The sequence below is a fragment of the Cupressus sempervirens genome, chromosome 1 (assembly GCF_028749045.1).
Source record: "Cupressus sempervirens isolate cs-2001-9-10 chromosome 1, ASM2874904v1, whole genome shotgun sequence".
Classification (NCBI taxonomy): Eukaryota; Viridiplantae; Streptophyta; class Pinopsida; order Cupressales; family Cupressaceae; genus Cupressus; species Cupressus sempervirens.
This window is the reverse complement of record NC_143118.1, coordinates 98,093,837-98,115,810: the sequence shown is the minus strand read 5'-3', so window position 1 is coordinate 98,115,810 and position 21,974 is coordinate 98,093,837. Positions and strand designations below refer to the sequence as shown.

The 21,974-nt window shown below is 35.9% G+C and overlaps 1 protein-coding gene across 3 annotated transcripts in view; it reads left to right on the top strand.

The window, feature by feature from the left end:
* The window catches only part of NODGS (nodulin/glutamine synthase-like protein), a 208,287-nt gene that overhangs the window by 69,762 nt on the left and 116,551 nt on the right, over positions 1–21,974 (top strand). The window lies entirely within an intron of this gene.

Here is a 21,974-nt window from a genome sequence, read left to right as displayed (position 1 = left end):
TGCAATATTAAATAAAAATCCCACTTATAAGTTGTCTCGTGTAATTATATTTATTATATAATAAAGTAACATAAAAAATAACCTTAAAATAAGCTATTTTCTTAAAACATTAAAAACTATGGTCAAATCAACTCAGAATGAGTTGAAATTTTAAAATGGACAACGAAATCTATTTAAAATAGCAAATATAACTTCATATCGTGCAATTGTCAATAAAAAGCCCACTTTTATAAGGTTTTTAATAAAAAAATGTCATTGACTTGAAAACCCCCACTTTTTCCCTTATAACTTGAGTTAGACAACTCCGATTTGGACCTAAGTTAGCTCATATTGAGCGGAATTCCAAGGGCTATTCACCTAAGGCAAAAAGAAGACCATAAACTATTTACAAGACAAAGAAAAACAAAGAAAAGATGAGAAAGTTAACAAAAAATTGAGTGTTTGCAGTGTGAGAAGGAATTCTCTTCCCTACAAACAATTGGGGATAATCTCGACGGAGAACTTTCAGAAGACCACATAAATAAGACTACATAATGAACAATTCAGAGATAATAAACTGTTTCATTTATATCTTATGAATGCGTTAAACAAAGAGGATGCACCGACGAATCCATGTGAAAATTGCGTAGGGTTACCTCAATTTTGTGATGTCAAAGTTGAGGACAACACTACCTAAGCTTAGGGTATGTTATATTACACAACAAAAACAACAATATATATTTAAAAATAATCACAATTAATATGAGAAAAGCCACATTTAAAAAATAAGGACTAGTATAATGCATACAAAAACTATTAGAAAGAAAAAATGATGGGTCAAAAGCGAGAAATGATTCTAACAAGTACAAATATAGCCCTGTTTTTCATAAAAATGACCAAAAACCGTTGCAAATATGATAAAAAAACGGTCATGAAAGAGCCATGTACTTGGTCTAAGGAACTAAATCTTGAACTCATAAAAACCTTGAACTCAAAAAAACCTTGAACTCAAAGCCAGTTGCAACCCTGTTACTTGCATGGAAGAGAAAAACCGTTTCTGAGTTTGTCTTGAAATAATAACGAAGGAGAAATGAAGATTTAAAGACTCCTAAAGCTTGCCAATTTCCTATGAATCTGACAGTCACAACTCAGAGTCCCATTCACGACACTCTCTTTAAACTTGAAGTTCATCCACTCAATGTTTTGTTTTTCTTTTTGCAAGGATAATTTAGAAAGTCTGACTATAAAATATGATAACTAAAGTTCTAATAGTCTTTGCAAATAATGTTATTACATGTAATCGCATGTGCAATGACATAAAAAATGTCCACTTTGATAAATGTTGGGGGTTTTTCTTGGGTTTACACTTGCATTGACATTTAATTGATTTTGCAAAGGTCTAAAACATGCCCTCCTTGGAAGGTATGTCAAGGTTTTAAGACTATGTTGCATTAAACATTGCAAATACAGTGTATAGTTTGTGAATAAAAGCTTGACATGTATCATCGAGAGTTTAAAGTTGAAGTTGCATTACATACTTATGTATTTTTTCGCAAAAAGTCCACTTCATTAATTTCAAGGTAATGTAGTAATATATAATAAAATATATTACAAATAACAAAAAAAAAAAAAAAACGCAAAAAATAAAATAAAATAAAGCTTAAACTTTAGATGGTTAATTAATTGTGATAATATTAACAAACATAAAATGTCTTTATTTAAATTTATTTTTGAAAAGTAGAATCATACATTTAATCCCTATCTCAGTATGGCAATAGGGAGTTGTTCTCTCTAGAGGTTTGGTGAATCGTGAAAGGACCACCCTAAGGAGTATCAAACTTCCCATGCATGCGTTTGGGTTCTCTCCACTAATACTAGAGCAGTACACGAACACCAACATGAAACTTTCTCTACTTTGATTTCTTATCAAAGGGGCTCTTCTCTTGCTTTTGATGTTCTGTAATCCAGTCTTCTCTTGTTTTTGATGTTCTGTAATCCAGTCCATCACTTGTGCTCGTTGTTCCTCTAATGTTGACAGCAATATGATCTCTTTTTCAAGAAATTTTCAAATGTGTCATCTTGAATTGCCTTTCCTAACATCAAAGTGGAGAGCTCCAATGTAGTGGGAATTTCTCGTTAACTCTTACAACAATTGGAAAGGTGACATACCAATTTCATTCCTTTGATAATATGCCAAATGGTATTTTCTTCTAGTGTGTTTCCTTCTATGCCCCTACTCTAGTCGAGCTGTATAAATTCTTCTTTCATCGTTTTATTCTAAGTTACCGATGCTAGTTTTGATGCTGATGTGGGTGCGGGTGTGGGGTGCTGGTTCGCAGATGCACAATTTTGTTTTTTGGGATTTTGGATGCGTTTGGGTGCATCCATATATATATGTATATATGCATATTTTAAATTTATGTATGCAAAGAAACACAAGAAATATACAAAAATAAACCATTGCATAGCATGATACTTCATTGATAGTTCAAATCGAAATAACAATAATACTAATTAGCTAATAACTAATAGTCTAATTAGTAAATTGCTCAAGCTCAAGATTCCAATGCAATTTGAATGACAAAATGAAATCATAGTTTATGATTTAGTGTTGATCAATCAAGAGTCAAGGCTAAAGATTCACAAATAAAATTCAATCAATCAATATCATAAGGATTTTAAAAAAAAATCCACATTCTCATCATTTCCTTCTACTGCAAGACTTGCAAGTTCATTTGAACCAAACATGGTTCCACTTGTGCTAGATACATGTGCCATGTTGTTATCAACATCATCATTTGTCATTACAACAAGATCCTGCATTGTTACATCCAAGTTTGCACTCTTAGGGTCTACATCCCAAAGCTTGGTTGACCCTTCCTTGTATCCATCCTCCTTACATGTCAAAAGACACAAGTTGTTATGTATATAAATCAAGTCCTCAGGTTTCTTTGAGCCCAACTGGTTGCACTTCACTGAATGGATATAGGAGTACGTACTCCAATTCCATTCAACAATAGAAGAACTTACAACCTGGATAGTGCTCATAACATTAAACATACAAATGAATAGAAAATTAAAGAATGTTAAACACTAAATTGTATAATACAATTGTTAAACAAAAATAAATGAAAACTTACTTGTGAGAGGATCTTGATTGCAAGAGTTTGTAGATTCTTAAATGATTGATCATACATGTACCACCATGTGAGAGCTCCCATGTCATTTTGGTCTTTTTATTGCATATGGAGTAAGTTTTGATCCTCATGCAAATAAACCAAATTCTAGCCACCTTTTTTGTGCATTTCATCATCTGGGAAGAGTCTTGTAAATGCATTATAGCACCCAGTAGCAACTTCTTCATTTGCAAATTGTGCAATTCTATCTGGCATGGCACATATTTCTTGGCTATAGTACCTTGGAGTTAAGGCATATGCAAGAAGGTACAATGGGGTAGCCATCTTCTCCCAATGATGATGAATTATTGCCTCCACCTTATTGCACAAGGCTTAACATCTTGTGAGGTTATTCTTGTGTGATTGTATGGAAAGCTTTACCTTTTCTACCATTGTGTCCATGCCATTGTACACATCCCCCAAGCAAGGTGCATCTATATTAGCAAAGCATAGCATAGTCACAATAGGCTCGGTGAAATACAATATAAATCATACACGAGCCCACCAATGCTCATCCAAGACCAAATCCCCGATCTTCAGGGCTCTTTTTGAATTTGAAGCCTTCCATACACCTGATTGGTTAGAAAAAACCATCTGGCTCAATGTCGCTTGCACCTTGAAAAGTCGTCTCATAACGATAATATGAGATGCAAATCTAGTCTCAACAACCTAAGCAAGTCAACAATATGACAACAAATATAAAGCAAAGTTAGAAAAAGTAATAATTTGATAATAAACATGAATATAAATCTTATTCAAAATAAATAAATAATTGAAACTAACTAATTACAATTTTAAATTTACCTTCAACAACTCCAACTTGGAGAGTGATTTGAATATGGATTGTGACATGTGGTGGTTTGTCACAAACATTTGTATCTCCTCTCCCTCTTGATATATTTGCTTCACCCAATCTATTTTGGTGCCAATTTGTTGTATGACCAAGTTGAGAGAGTGTACGGTAAATGGTGTCCAAAAAATATGGTCGTAGCGAGATTCAACCAAAGTACCTACACTTCTACAATTTTTGGCATTATCTGTAACCACCTGCTGCATTGTCACTGCCCACTATATCTATTGCCTCAATGAGAATTCTATAAATGAATTGTGAATCCTTCTCCTTTACAAGAAACTTCCCTAAAAAACATTACCCCTTTGGGGACATTGCAATCGCATTAATCAATGGTTGATTTCTTGTATCTTTCCATCCATCAGATACAATAGTTATAGAAGAAGTTTTCCAAGAAGTCTTTATTCGTTGAATAGCTTTGTCTTTAGAAATATTTTCTTTTTGCAAGAGAGTAGTATGCACCTTTTCAAACCCAGGACTAGTGTAATCAGATGGCTCTTTAAGGATGGCTGCAACCATTTCCTTCCAATATGGCGATTTTACCAAATTGAAAGGAAGACCAGTGGCATAAAGAAAACACACAATTGCTTCATCAACCTACATTTTGAATGCTTGATTGAATGGACCTCGTTTGCGGGTAATAACTTCTACTTCTTCATCTTCCTCTCCCACTTGCAAGAATGGATGTTTGGAGGATGCAACATGATCGGTGGGCACATTCACTTTGCTCTTTGTGGATGAAGGTTTATACAAACTTGTTTTTGATTTGCTCACTAAGCAATCAACAACTTCTTCTTTTATGAATCCGGTTAAATGTGCACCGCTCATCCTTTTTCCATCTTTGCTTCCCTTGCGCTATCCTATTACTTTGCCAATTAACCTATGAAATGAGCTTTGACTAAAAAATATGAGTTGTTGAATGGTTTACTATAAGATACATTGCATTTCCAAATGTATGCCTCACCTCCTAGAACCTGTGATAGTCTTGTGGTATGTCTTTATAATGGAGATGCTACATCAATATTGAAGTTATCACTTCGTTTACCTTGCCCTGCTGCTGAACTTTAACTACGAGTAGTGGCCATTCTTGCACAATTCAAACTATGAATCTAATAAGAAAATAAAAAAAATTAAAGCAGAGATTTTTAAATAAACTATGAACATCAAACATACAAGTGCAATATACAATACAAAAATACTAAAAAAAGTAGCTAAAGTTGTTCCTTCATTTATTAAAAATACAAAAAAGGAAAAAGCTTGAAAAAGCTCTTCCCAAACTTGAAAAATTCATGAACATCTAAAAAACATTAGTAAAAAATCTCATGAAATGGATCAAATGCTTACCTTAGATGCTTAGACGTCCTTTGTAGAAGCTATTAGACACCCTACAAATGATTCTCTTCAAAAATAATGAGCTTGCTTTAAAAATGCCAAAACGGAAACCAAATGATAAGAGAGTCCAGCTAGAAACAAAATGAGAAGAATGAGAAATGAATAGCCTCTCTTAGGGCCGTTTTAGGGTTTTGGGGCAAAAAGGAGCAAAAATATAATTAAAAAATCAATTAAACACATGTTTTTAAAAGTCACTTAGGTGATTGGGCGCTGAAAAAGTCCAGATGCTCTTCAAATGTGCCCAGATGCTAGCTAGATTCTCTTTGGATGCTCTCAATTCAGAATGTCAGTTTGTCTCATTCAACCAACACCATCATGACAAAGTCACGTCAGCTGGAAATATCTTCTCTATTGGTCTATTCTTAGTAGTTGGTGGATTGTAAAGTGGCGACACTATTGCCATTTTTTAGGATTTGTATTCCAATTCCTCTTTTGATTATTCTAATACCCTTGATTGTTTGATTGCCCCTCCTTGACTATTCCTTTGGTATCTACTATCATGATTGCCTCTTTAATAATTATCATCTTGATTATTTCTTTGATAATTCACTTGATCATTTCATTGATAACTACCTTGACTACCTCCTCAGAGATTCCTTTACATATTTTGCAATTGATTATTTTTATTTCTCAGATATGCAACATCAACGGAGAGCTTCTTCACTTGTTCAACTAATTCTTTTATCTCATCTTGATCTTCTTGTGTTCTTGTAGATGTACTTGCACCTCGAAGATATGCAGGCACTGTTGGAGGTGCTTTAGACAATGGAGCATCTAGATGTAACACAAGTTGGTTTAATGGAGTCCGATATGTAAGTTGTGGGACCTGATTGTCTTTTATTCCAATATTCATATTAGGTCCTGAACATTTTAAATTTGCTTTCCCACTTCCGTTGCTCTAGCATAGGTTTGTTCAAATTTGTTGGAGAAGGCTTAAAGACTCATGAATAAGGATGTTTGAGAATCCAAAGTATTGTAGTACATCTCCAATGCGATTGCATCTTGAACATTGTAATGATCTTGCAATCATTGTATGCTTTGTGAAAGTGAGTATTGAAGGAACTGATAGGCTCTTCATCTTGCCTCCTAATATATGCGAAACGCTTATACAAATCTAACGAGGTGTGTAATGTCCCCATTTTTAGCAAGTTCTTGTAGTTGGCCAGGTCAATTCACCATCGCGACCCCTGTGAGCTGACAATAGGATTTGAGGTGTTAGTTGTGTGTTTATAGGCTTTCTAGTAGCCTATGGTATGTTTTGGCTCCGTTTGAGGGACTTACTATTTATAGTAAGTCAATTTGTTGGTTCTAATGAGCCGAGTTGAGTCAGAGGAGTTAGAGGAGGCTCTTAGTTTTTATTTTGGACTTTCGGTTTGGGCTTCAAGAATCTTGGAGGGAGTGTCTATTTATAGTAAGTCACCCTGTCAGGTTCATTCATCATCTTTCATTATTAGGATCACTTTGGTGTTGTCAGCTTTCGATTCTAATGCTTCTTCAGTTGTTTTTGTAAGACGGGTGAATTATTATTATTATTCATCTAAATACGTTGTGGTTGCTATTTTTGTTAGTGTTGTTGGTTGGTATACCTTAGTATCATAGCTCATTGGAACTATGACGAAAAGTTTTAAATCATGGGAACAAGAAACAGTGGCCTTACATGTCAGAATTTGAAGTTATAGTGGAGAAAGGTCATTTTTGGAGCCAAAAACAATTAATAAATAAGTTTATAATGCCACTTTATTATGTTTTAATGTTGTGTGTGGGAAACTTCTTAAGTGAAGTTCATTCGGGAAACTTTGTGCCATTTGGAGATTATAAATATGAGCCCATTTGATGAATAAAGCATCCGATTGATTATTTTCTTTTGTTGCCTACGCAAAGTTTTTGAGTTTGCCGATTTCTTTGCCCTTGCTGAAGTATAAGAGTTTGGAATTAATAAGTGCCTGTTAATTCGCAGTTGAGGTCTTGTGAATTAATTTTGAGAATTGTCTTGATTAAATTATATATTTCCTGACTATTATGTACTTTACCTGGGAATTTCATTGTGGCTGGAGAATTTGTGATTTGGAATGCCATTATTGTCTACTGTTTGGCATGGTTAAAGAGGAATGTACTGTGGCTGCCATCCCTATATTTGGCAGCAATTTCTGACTTTGTGGAAGGCTGCAATCAATTATTGGAGGGCAGCAATCAGGTTTTAGAGCACCCGCGATTATAAGCAAGGAGCATGTATTTCTGAACCTGCGAGTAAATTGGATTATTTCTTGAGAGCTGCAATCCATATTTCATCTGTTATAAGTCAATTTTCAGGTTCATTATTGCATTCTTGTAAATTTCTAGAAGTCAATTTTTAAATTGGATATTTTTAGCATTGCCATCAATTATAGAATTACTTTTGAATTGTTTAGTGGTGTTCATTTGTCCAAATTGATAAAGGCTTAATCTATTAAAATTGTGAGCAGCTGGTTTTGAATTTAAAGCATTATTTATTGAGTGATAACAATTTACATGCCAATTTTTTGACAAAATATCAAACTGTTGATTAGCAAAAGCAAATTGATGTTTGATAAGGATATAGCCTATTGAGGGTTTTTTCAGTGGTATCAGAGCGGTTTCTTGCTAGCCTGTAGGAATTGGGCTCAGTTTTAATTTTGTTCGGTGCTAACTTGGAAGATTTTTAGATCTGATTTCTAGAGTGACCAGGACTTTATTTTCTCTAGCTATGGACAGGCATAGGATTGACATTTCTAGAAGTCAGTGGAGTATTGAGGAAGTTAGCATTAAAATGAATACGTTGCAGGAGAGTTTGGAGAAACTGAAGCTTCATCAACAGACGTTGGCGGAGAGATTGTTGGATTCATGATAGTTGAGAGGGCAATGAGGTATATGGTTTCTACCTTTAGAAGGCCAACATTGAGGTTGCAGGAAGGAAGCTTGAGTTTTCCCTGACAGGCGTCCATGATGCTGATGTACCTATATTTAGTACGACACCTGCTAGCCCCATCCGCAGTTTGATGATGGACTCATTTCACAAAGATCAGTAGATGTGTCAGTACCCTTGGTGGATAGTGACATTGAGCTTCAATAGGTTGAGGCTCCTAGAGTTGTTGCAGCTAGTGCAGAGACAGTTGATGTAGTTGTTACTACTAACACTTTTGGCTCTCTTGAGGAGGGGATTATTATTGGAGATTTGTATGTGAGTTATCATAGTGTTACTCTAGTATAGGAGGCAGCTACTTCCTCAGGTGGGACCAATATATGTATAGTCACCCAGCTGTGATGTTGGTGATGTAACAGCGGAGTCAGTAGATGCGGGTTCATGCTCTAGTGTTATTGATTCACAACTTGACGTTGAGTCATGTGTGCAGTATCAGGTGTCAGTAGTTGAGGCTTTATTAGGAGGTGTGGATGTAGATAGTACGGACACATCTGATGATACATTTGATGATATTATGAGTTGCACCAGGTATGATATCTCTTGCCAGGTATCAGCTGATGACTTCTAGGAGCTTTTGGATGGGTCCCAGAATCAGTCTTTACAGGATCTATCCTTTGAGGTGGAAGCTGAGACATGTGGGGATATTAATATTGTGACGGCTTCCATTTCTTCAACGAGGAGTTGATTAAGGTACATGGTAGTTATATCTCAGATGCAAAATTTTGCAAGGTCAATAGCATACATGCAATGAGTGATCTTGTGGTAGGTAGTTTTGATTCAGTTTCCTATCAGAGTGTAGTTAGTGAGACAGAGAGCTTGTATAGGAGGCAGGGGTTACAAAGGCATCATGTGACTTGTCAGCTGAAGGTGAGTGACAGTGACATTTCTTTAGTTCTTGGGCATTATGATGCTATATGTCAAATGCTAGCTACATCTGGTTGGGGTGCTCCTGTGTTAGATGAGCACGGTATAGTAGTATTTCCCTAGCAGAGGTTCATATGCTTCGAGAGGCTGTCAAGATCTTGAAGCATAGTTACTCTCAGTTAGTTTTGATAGGGATTACCTTTTGGAGTGGGGTAGCACCTATTATGAGACGTCGTTTTTGTTTGAGGTGACTGTGGACTCTCTTCAGTATACTTAGTTGGTTCTTCAAGAATCACAATCACAGTTGGATGAGGTTATCGTGGAGTTAGAGCAGGTACAGTCGACATCAGCCCCAGACCTTGTTCAGTTATATATTGTGTTTGGTAGTGAGTTTGCTTCCACAGTTGGGGATGAGGGACATGATGATTTGGCTGACACATTCGTTTAACATATGAGTTCAGTAGGTACAGAGGAGGTGAGAGCATCGGGGGGAGACGAGCTCTCATGGTGATTTGCTTGCTTCTACCAAAAGCAGATCTATTTCTTCATTTCATACAGCTGGAACTATTGGACAAATGGTAGTGCCACATTTTCAGAGGGATTAGTTGTGGGTCGCAGGGGAGTAGGTTGATGCTTCCACATATAATTTCTACTACACAGAGTCCTTAATGGAGTATCTATTGGAGAGTTTAGATGTGAGGGAGGATTCATAGAGAGTGTATGAGGGTACTCTCATTTGAGGCTCTCGTGCTATTCAGAGATTGGTGGGAAAGATTGTAGACTCTGTCTACTATGCTTCCCCATAGAGATTTTGAGGTTGGGTTTGCTAAGAGGGTTGCCCAAGATCCTGCCCGACCAATAGTTTAGAGTCAAAGATTGGAGCCATCTTCTAATTCTCAGTTTGATGATGATGAGGCGCTGACAAAGATTGAGAGTTTTTATCAGCATTACACTATGAGGAGTGCTCATCATTTTTCTTTTGATCCACAGGTAGAGGATTTGGTTTCACGTCGGTGTGGGTTGGCTCCAGTTTCATGCCATCCATTATGGGATGGGTTAGCACCATCTTTTGCAAATGAGATTGATAACTGCAAATTAGACCCCTTGCAATATCTACACACCCAGGACAATTTGGTAGAGGTTAGAGTTGGTGGTAGTGTTTTAGGTAACTATGGTTGTTACCATCTCCACAGTGCAGTTGGGTATGACTATCAGTTTGATGGGGACTCAGGTGTGGACAAAGTTGGTATTTCAGTTGGATTGAGTTCCGATGAGTTGTTGCCTTCATCAACGCCTCGGGTAAGTTTTCAAAGGATTTTGACGTTGATGTCCATTATTTGGGTGTTGGTGCTACAAGAGTCGTTTGTACACAGCAGGGATAGTACGCAGTTCTACCTTTGGGATCCAGGTGGAATGTGATGTCTATTTTGCTTCAGGATTGCTTGGGGACAAGCAATCTTAGGGAGGGAGGATTGTAATGTCACCATTTTTAGCAGGTTCCTGAAGTTGGCCAGGTTAGTTCACCATCATGACCCTTGTGAGTTGATAGTAGGATTTGAGGTCTTAGTTGTGTGGTTATAGGCTTTCCAGGAGCCTATGGTGTGTTTTGGCTCCGTTTGAAGAACTTACTATTTATAGTAAGTCAATTTGTTGGTTCTGATGAGATGAGTTGAGTCAAAGGAGTTCAAGGATGCTCTCAATTTTTATTTCGAGCTTCCGATTTGGGCTCCAAGAATCTTGGAGGGAGCATCTATTTATAGTAAGTCACCTCGTCAAGTTCATTCATCATCTTTCATTATTAGGATCACTTTGGTGTTGTCAGATTTCGATTTTGATGCTTCTTCAATTGTTTTTGCAAGATGGATGAATTATTATTATTATTCATCTAAATATGCTGAGGTTGCTATTTTTGTTAGTGTTGTTGGTTGGTTACCTCAGTATCATAGCTCGTTGGAACCGAGATGAAAAGTTTTAAATCATGGGAACAAGAAACAGTGGCCTTACATGTCAAAATTTGAAGTTATGGTGGAAAATGTCATTTTGAGAGTCAAAAGCAATTAATAAATTAGTTTATAATGCCGCTTTATTATGTTTTAATGTTGCGTGTGGGAAGCTTCTTAAGTGAAGTTCATTTGGGAAACTTTGTGCCATTTGGAGATTATAAATATGAGCCCATTTGATGAGTAAAGCATCTGATTGATTATTTTCTTTTGTTGCCTACGAAGAGTTTCTCAGTTTGCCGATTTCTTTGCCCTTGCTGAAGTATAAGAGTTTGGAATTAAGAAGTGCCTAGTAACTCACAATTGAGGTATTGTGAATTAATTTTGAGAATTGTCTTAATTAAATTATAGTATTTTCCAATTGTTATGTATTGTACCTGGGAATTTCATTGTGGCTGGAGAATTTGTGATTTGGAACGCCATTATTGGCTACTGTTTGGCATGGTTAAAGAGGAATGTAGTATGTACTATGGCTGTCATCCCCATATTTTGCAGCGATTTCAGACTTTGTGGAAGGCTGCAATCAATTATTGGAGGGCAGCAATCAGGTTTTAGAGCACCCACGATTATAAGCAAGGAGCATGTATATCTAAATCTGCGAGTAAATTGGATTATTTCTTGAGAGCTGCAATCCATATTTCATTTGTTAGAAGTCAATTTTCAAGTTCATTATTGCATTCTTGTAAATTTCCAGAAGTCAATTTTTAAATTGGATATTAGTAGCATTGCCATCAATTATAGAATTACTTTTGAATTGTTTAGTGGTGTTCATTTGTCCAAATTGATAAAGGCTTAATGTATTAAAATTGTGAGCAGCTGGCTATGAATTTAAAGCATTATTTATTGAGTGGTAATAATTTTCCTGGCAAATGTTTGACAAAATATCAAACTGTTGATTGTAATAACCCCAATAGGTTATAACTTCTCCAAACACCAAAAATCTTTATACTTTAGTTGTTTGACATTTCGTCAAACACTTTGCAAGCAAGGGTCATCTGACTGATATAACTTTTCAAATTGCTGCAATGATTCTTGTTTGGTTTTGCCTCAAAGAGAATGCTTACAAAAGACTCCAAATTTGTCTAAACAATGACCTAACATAAATATGCAACTAATTTTGGCAATAGTGAATGCATATATGAGTTCTAATCATGAAAATGATCACCTACAGCCAACTGGTATTTTAACAAACAGTTGGTATGCAAGCTAACTGGCTGATAAAAAAATGATATATTAATGCTTAAAGACAACTATTAATGACCAGCAATTGTATCTCCTTGATTGAGTATCCAATACAATATTCATACTAAGTTAGCCAAGACTCTTGGCATTTACAAAGATATCAAAATATGATGATTGCTGGTAAATAATATGCACCTACAGCTGCCAATGAAAACTAATGCAATACTAAATATCTAACTTCAATACTCCCCTACAGTAGTACGCTAATCACATGCATGATTAAATACAACTAAAGCCATGGATTGCTGATACCATTGTGAGGAATGTAAAAATGAATGATGTATCTATTAATGAATGATATGTTTGATACGAAATGACAATTACAACAGCACTCTATAGTGAAAGGCAACTATGAAAATACACATCAGACCTGGCACATGAAGTCGCCTTAGAGAATAGATGTATTGCAATACCACTGAACAGAAAATAACTTCCTCAAATGCCCAAGTCGTGCCTCTAGCTGCCGCCCCTGATTGTAGATGGCTGTAATAATTTTCTTTGCTTTTTTGAATTTGCTTTTTCAGATTGCTTTTTTTTTGGATTGCTTTTCCGGACCTGCTTTTTCGGCCTGCTTTTTCGGTTCTGCTTTTTCGGCCTGCTTTTTTCGGACTGCTTTTTTGGCGTGCTTTTTTCGAACTGCTTTTTCGAACTGCTTTTTCGGCCTACTTTTTCGAACTGCTTTTTCGATTCTACTTTTTCGGCCTGCTTTTTTCGGACTGCTTTTTCAGCCTGCTTTTTTCGGACTGCTTTTTCGGCCTGCTTTTTTCGGCTTGCTTTTTTCGGCCTGCTTTTTCAAACTGCTTTTTCGGCCTGTTTTTTCCGGCCTGCTTTTTCGGTCTGCTTTTTCGTACTCAAATATTTTGTCTCAATGTAGCACAAATAGAAGACTGAAGTATCTTCCTCCCAGCTGCGATAATTCAAGTGATATTTCACACCCTCAAAATCGCGTACCAATTGAGAGTTTTCGTTCTCAATGGCTACAAATATTTTTTCTCAATGTAGCACAAATAGAAGACTGAAGTATCTTCCTCCCAGCTGCAATAATTCAAGTGATATTTCACACCCTCAAAATTGCGTACCAATTGAGAGTTTTCGTTCTCAATGGCCAGTTGTGACTATTGCAAAAACCCTAGGCTCCACAATGCACATCAACAAACATCAACATCAACAACAACAAATCTGGATGATTAGAATGAAGCCCGAGGTGCCTATTTATTCTTTTTCCTCCACTTTCTCCAGAAGCTTCTAGAACATTATTTTGTTTTATCTATTAAGTGACTTTATAAAATATTTTATAATTCAAGTCACTTTATTAAATTAATTAAATATAAAGTTACCTTTTAATATTTATTTATTTGATAATTTTATAAATAATTAACTTAATACCACTTATTTATTTAATTAAAATAATTAATTAGTCATCCTCATAAAATATTCATTATTTTGGACAACCTAATTAATTAAATTAATTAAATCAAATTGCCTCCAAAATGGGGACATGACATTGATTAGCAAAAGCAAATTGATGTTTGATAAGGATATAGCCTATTGAGGGTTTTTACAAGGTGATAGGAATACCAAACTTCCCAATGAATGCTATATTTTCAATTGATCCCATCCACTTATAGATGAATTTGGCAAGTGTTACAAACCAATAGAATGCCTCTTCTCCTAAAGAGTGAGGGAAGATCCTACATGCCAATCCTCACGTTGGATCCTACTATTACATAATTGATCTACAAAAATCTTAATGTATTCCTCTGCTGTTCGATTTAGATCATTTAGATGGTACTTGGAGCAGAAGTGTTCCAGATTCTTAGGCAAATTATTGTAATGATTGAATGTGAGAGGCAAGGCATTGTTCTGAATCCATGGTGCAGGCTGCATGATTGATGCTTGAGTTGGTTGGACTACTTGAGCTTGAGTAGCTTGTGCTTTGAATTTAGTTTACTAGCCGGAAGAACTTGCTCCAGTAATGGTTTCCTCCCTTTTTGTGAAATTGTAATTCTAGAAAATCCTTCTCTTGCTTTGGAGTGGATCTCAAAACTTTTCCTTTTCTTTCCTTCTCCAAACTTTGAAATCTCTATGGTGAGAAAGAACCAATCCTCTTATCTAGCTTGTATCTAGTCTTGGTTCACTTTGTTAAGAATAGTAGCTTCAGTCAGATATAAGAATGACTATTAATTTGATTCTATATATATATATGCATGTGTATGTATGTCAGTTCACTCTATGAATTGACATACATGCATTCATCCATATTTCTTGTATTAGTAGAATCACTATTTCGTCTTCTTTGGAAATCATATCATTCTTGCATCATATTGAACTCACTATATACATGATCATTATTGACATCTATATCTGATCAAAATAGATCCAAGTATATTGTAATCTGCACTAGCAGATTGTACTCTTCATTATTGTCTCCTCCCTTGCCAAGATCGTGTAATGATCGAATGCATTGATATTGATCAAGTGATGATCAAAGACTTATTAATTCCTTTTTTGCAGATCAGTGACTTGTCATTTATATTGGTCAAGTATTTACCATCTCTAATCCTGATTAGGATCAGGGGTTACTTGGATAACAATTTGTTTATATTTAGAAGGCATGTCATGAGTTGACATGGCTCCACTTTGTGAAGACATGACCCCTCATGACATAACTCTCAGTTCAATATTTATATCCAAACTGATCGGGTAAGAAGAGCATCGTAATCTATTAGTACTCTGCCCTTTGAAGTTTGATCTCTACCATTCATATTATAAATCTAACTACTTTAGCATGGTATCAAAACCTCATAAAGGAAGATCCAGTTAGATTGGAGAGTGCAGATGATCTGAGAAATGTATGGGCAACAGCAGTTACAAAAGATGGGCATGGGAGAGTTGAATTGTACATAGAAGGAGATGGTCGACATAGACAGGGACCTTTAAGCGGATTGTAATTGCAAGGACTGCAATGCAGAAAGGCTTTGTCAAATACCTTGGCTAAAGCTGCTCTGGTAGATAGGGCTCCAAATTATGGATTTCAAAAATTGAAAGGGCAAAGGCCCATAATAAAAAGATCAAACCAGAGATGACATGTTCCGTTTGACAATAGAAAATGAGAGAGCACTGAGAGAGGCTGTCAGTTCTACAATAGTCATTTGTTGTTGGGTTCATTGTTAAGTCAACACATGAAAAATTCTTTGGTTTGTGATTTGTCTGAAGGCACAGGATTCATGGGATTTACAATATAAATAAGCAAGAACTGGTTCCTTGGATTCAACTGATGACAAAGGTTGTTAAGGGATAAATAAATATGCTCATGTGTTATCATAGAGATTCGGAAAGAAGTGCACATGGCATAAGTAAACAGGATCTCATTTAGAAGGTCGTGATCATGATTCTTCAATAAACGACATTCATTTGAGATTAGATGAACATTATTTTTTACAGTGCACGGAGAGGTCCATTCCAAATTCAGGGAGCTTATGTTAACAGACTTTATGGAGTTTAATTGCTATGGTAGACAGACTGAAAATTAGCATTGCATGTGCAAAGGATTATTTCAGGTATATGATTGGTTCTGTCTGACTGCTTATTGTGCTGTTGGAGATATTGGTTACCTCTATGGAACTCACCAATAATATTTGTTGTGGAGGCATAGAACTGCAATGTGTCAGTTATTCATATGAAGAACTTAGAAGGAATCTGACCTCTCTATTTAAAAGAATAAACAAGGGTGACCTTTTCTATTGGTCTACCCGTCAACGCTGAAAAATGGCATGGGACTCCACATGCTTTTTCAGTTTCATTATCAATGATATCTCTAAATGTTGAATGGAAAATAATTGATTATTTGTGGACCCAATAGTTATCTAGTGTTTTGTGCTATATTGACATAAGAGAGATTTCTGGTAAGATTGCCACTAATATAAGGTGTATAATAGCTATGGAGTCTCAAATGGTTAGCACATAATAGTATCATATGTGTCAGTTCATTATTGCAAGATATGGGCACAAATAAAGACATTTTGACATAGTCAAATCCAACTCTTACTAGTTATTGGTTCGATATATGAATGCCTTGCCACACATAAAAGGAATATTTGATCTGTTGATGTGCCTGCAAGAGTTTTCAAGCTACAAATACTTGAGAGGCTAAGAGGGCGAACATAGAGAAATCATGTAAGATGTTAGAAATGGCGATTGTAGTATTGCAACCACGGGCAGCATTGGCTACGAAGACTCTATGTATAATAGTGATCTAGCATGTCATATACTCAAGATAATATAGAGGAGAAAACATTACAGCTCAAAGTAGTTGATATTGAAATAGCTATCAATTCATGTATCACTTTCATACATTGGAGAAGGAAACTACTTTAAAGTCACGTGTTGATAATCTTTGAGGAAAGAGCGAATGAAAAATCAACTACAAAGAAACGGTCTCTTGAAACATAATTTACTATTTGATCCTCCACATAGTCCTCCTTGGTTTGAGGCAGACAGAGAAATATAAGACCAATTTTATATGTCTTTCTTCAAATCACTGAGATAGAAACAAGAGATATAAAATGAGGTTTTCTGATCAGCAACTTCTTGGAGATGTTTGCCAAGTCAAGTTTTGGTGGATGAATTAGGAAAGATGTTCACATATTACAGTTGTCTTATGGCACACCTAACATCATTTTTAAGAGCAATAGACAGTTCTGACCTGAATGCATCCATGGAGTAAAATTCCATTGCATTTTTCAGGAAAAGTAAACAAGCTGCTCTAATGAGCTGGCATATTGATGGGGACTAAATTGATAAAGTATGAAGCTGAGGAAAGCAAAATGAATGAGACATGTAATCAAATCTGACTTCTATGATGTTGGATGTTCATGTTTGTTGACTGAGGAAAAACCAAAAAGATGATACCAAGGTTAGAGTATCAGATGTGTCTGAAATTCCTTCTACCAAGGAGTAATTTATTTCATAAAAGAGTTCATGCAGATTATACAGATGGAGATCATGCAGACTGCTTGTTTAATTGTATCCCCCACCCTTTGCAGTCAATGAAGATGGACATCCTTTGCAAGTATGCAAATTGATATCATAGAAAGAGCTCATGTGATATTCAAAATCACTCTCTAAGAGTATCATGGTGATGATGTGAATATTTTGAATAACTTGAATCCTCTCTAACTAAGAGGGAATATTGAAATCAGCTAAATCGAATTCTAGCATTTTAAATTCTAATATTATACTGTCCATGTTGAGAGGGAGACACCATTAAGAGGGAGTCTAACACATTCATCATCAGAAAACTTGGAATTCATAAACTATAACATGTGCATAGAGCTTCAAGAAAGAAGCCACTTTAGCATGAATATATTAACAAAGTACTCTACATGATTGGAGTATATGAATAGAGCATGCCTATGTGACAGAGAGAACATCTAGAAAGTTTTGCTCTAGTTGACATCTGAAGATCTTGGTCATATTGGTCCAAAAGAAGTGAACCATGTCGAGATGGTTTCCCTCATGATTAGCGGTCAAAGGACTGAAATTAATAGAATGAAGTTCCATATATGAGGGTTGGTATTTGTATAAATATCTAGGTAGTGATATTACTAGATAGATGGATACTAGTTGGTTTAAGAGATAAGCATGATGGATTCTATGTGAAAGTCGATAGTTTGAACTTTGAAGGATGAAGACATAGTTTTCTTCTATGAGGCTGAGTTGGTTGCACACATCTTCTTTATTCTTCAAAGAGGAAGAATCAACATTCAGAAGGAGTCTGAAAATCCATCACAGGCAATCTTGGACGAGGAGGTCAGAAGGTTGATATTTGATCAAAAGAGATTCTGACAAAGATGCAACCTTGAACAAGGAAGTCAAAAGGTTAATGTTGATTTCATGAGTTCTTCTCCATAAAGGAGAAGTTCAAGGTAAAATCCCTCATAATGCATTTTTCTCCTTGAGAAAGAAGTTTGAGGTGAAAGCCATTAGTTTCACCCTATGGACCGAGCCATAGTGGATCCACCCTCTAATATGGTACATGGTGGATGTTATGTGTGTGATACCATGACAACACCACATGAGAGAATCTGTGGTGACTCCATGTAAAACACTTTTGTTATATATGACCTTATGGGCCCCTGTGTACATTACTGAAAGGTGACAATCTTTCTAATAATATACAATTGTATACCACATTGTAAGATGACAACTTTACAGTGTTCACTATCATGACGAATATCATGCTGACCTGAGAACACGAGAAGCAACGAAGTCATAGATAGGGCCTCTAGCAATCAACAATCCTTGGTGTCATTTGTCAAAGTTGGAGATGGATTCAGAACTAGGTCACTCCCTTGTGTGTAGATCTCCCACTAGATTTTAGTGGGGAGGGGGGGGGGGGGCATGTTCTGGCGCATCAAGACAAAACTGCTGGGCCCTTCCACCTGTTGTTCCGAAAAACAACTGGTTGGTCTACTACTTGAAGAACGGGGTACAGAGGGCTGAGGAAAGGGGAAGGTCCCTACTATTTATAGGCGATCGATGCATCAAAAGAGTGCATCTTTCATTCAACTTCTTCCCCCGAAAACCCAATCAATTCATGGAAATGTCTTGATAGTCAATATTTTTTAGACTTATTGATCGATATTTGTTGTGAATCAATATGGTCTTAATGAGATAATCATGGTGGACATTATGTGATGTAATGTTTGTGTACATGCAATGACATGTTATGGTAGACATCATGTGATGTGATGTTAGTGCACATACCATAACTAGGGTATTCAAATATCATGTTAACTTGATATTTCACTGTCGCATATTCCTTGATATCACATGCTAGGGGATATTTAAACCTATTCATACTTGTTATCTTTTCTAGCTAAGAGGGAGTGTTAAGAATAGTAGTTTCAATCAGATATAAGAATGACTGTTAATTTGATTATATATATGTGTGTGTGTGTGTGTGTGTGTGTGTGTTAGTTCACTATATGAATTGACATACATACATCCATCCATATTTCTTGTATCAGTAGAATCACTATCTCGTTTTCTTTGGAAATCATATCATTCTTGTATCAAATTGAACTCACCATATACATGATCATTATTGACATCTATATCTGGTCAAAATAGATCCAAGTATATTGTTATCTGCACTAGTAGATTGTACTCTTGATTATTGTCTCGTCCCTTGCCAAGATCGTGTAATGATTGAACGCATTGATATTGATCAAGTCATGGCATAGATCGAGTAATGATCAAAGACTTATTAATTCCTATTTGCAGATCAATGACTTATCATATATATTGGTCAAGTAATTACCATCTCCAATCCCAATTAGGATCAGGGGTTACTTGGATAACAATTTGTTTATATTTAAAAGGCATGTCATGAGTTGGCATGGCTCCACTTTGTGGAGACATGTCCCCTCATGACATAACTCTCAATTCAATATTAATATCCAAACTGATCGGGCAAGAAGAGCATTGTAATCTATTAATGCTCTGCCCTTTGAAGTTTGATCTTTGCCATTCATATTATAACCCTTTGAATTTTGATCTCTGCCATTCATATTATAAATCTAACTACTTTAACGCACTTGATTCCCTCATAGTTGGATTTCTCTTAAAGGGGGCCTTTGAGCTCTCCTATGAGCTTCTCTTTCTCTTTGTATCCTTTCTCTTTCCTCATGTTCCAGTTGTTGTCTAAGCTACCTTTCAATTCTTTATCTTTCCCTTTTAAATCCAACACCACCTTCTTCTAGGATAGCTCAAGCAACTGCGTAGTGTGCATCGTCTTGTCTTTGGCTCTGAATGAAAGTTCCCAAATCTGAAATGATAACCTCTTTCCTTACGTTTATGTTGAAACTTGATTGCACAACTGGATAGTAAGCTTAATTAGGTAACACCATCTTAGATCATCTTCTCACTTTTGTCTCTTGCGTTCCAATCTTTCTTGATCCTCTCTTCAATGCTTTGAGCCTTTTCTTCTTCTTGCTTTAGCACATCAGCAACCTACAAGTATTCAAGATTACTTCTCGTTTGATCCCAAGCAGCATGGCCTTGCAGCGAGGATGTAATGTCCCTTTTCTGATTTTATATGATATTTCAAGCCTCTAATCAGATCTTTAAGATCAAACAACCAATATTACAAAGATCCACCAATTTCTCAATAAACCTCAAATCGGGTATGTCCGAAATAGTGCCAAAAACTTCACAACTTCACAAATTATTAATAAATCTGAAAATGGATATTTTTACAGAAATTTCAGCAGCATAACGGCCTACAAAATGACACTTCCAGATCTGTATAGCATTTACACAACAGCTCACAAATGTAGGACAAAAACTATGCTCATCAGGGTCTCGAAAACAACACAAAATAGCCGGAAATACCACAAAAGCACTGATAATCTATCACAGAAGTATAATCATGACCAAATACATATATTCAGCTCTATTTTAACATCTAAAAGTCTGAAATACAGCAGCAACCCAAACTGATATGAAATACTCAATTGGAAACACCAAACTCTTACAAAAAACACACCCGAAAATCCACAAATCTGCACTGTTCAGCACAAAGGCAAACTCTGTATGAGTATACACATGGAATGGCTTCAAACTCCCATCCTTAGCCTTCCTGGAAACTTGCAAACTCCCGTTCTTGGGTCTCCTTCTTCACAGGTTTGGCAGCCTCTGAAGAATAACAAAGCAATGCACAAAAATCAAGTTCTGGAATGAGCCCAAAATGCCTCCAAACCCCTTAAAAGAGGGCATAACCCTAACTCACATCCAAGAGAGGTTAATAAAACATATTTTAATAATAATTTTCATTTATTAGTCCATTAGCTTCCAAAGATTATCCTCTTTTTCCGAAACTTCACCTTTTTGGGCCTGCTTGCCTTAGAAAAGATTATTATTTTTAATTATTTGAAAAGGGGACATGACAGAGGACCCTTTTTTTTGTGTATTACACACCTAAGATATGCTTAAGAGGGTGTTAGTGTAGGTATTTATCTTCCTTATATTAGGGAATATTTATCTTTCCTACACACTATCATGCTTGCTTAGGTTATTTTAGAATGAATATGGTTATTATATGTGTCATTCTTACCCACCTTTGGGTAGTTGAATGTCGTACCCTCCTCTAGAGTTATTCGCCACCTTCCATAATTATTTGTTTCTCCTCACCTAAGTTGGCAGAACTGTGCATTTGACATTTACCAAGTAGGTAAAAAGTCCATCTATTTTGGGCAACTGGGATTTAGTATTCTGCTTGGAATAATATTCCCATATTTTGTTATATAAGAAGCCATCAACTCTCCCAATTTTAACTGCTAATTCAGTGCTAAGGGAGTGCTGAGTTTTATTTATCTTTGGATTCAATCTTGCTTTCCTTAAGTCATTTTGATCCTTGGTGGATTTATAGCTAAATCTAACAATTATTTGCAACTAATTTGTGGTATAATATTTAATTTATTTAGGTTTACTGCTTCCAAAAACTAATTCCTTGTTTAGACACCACTTCA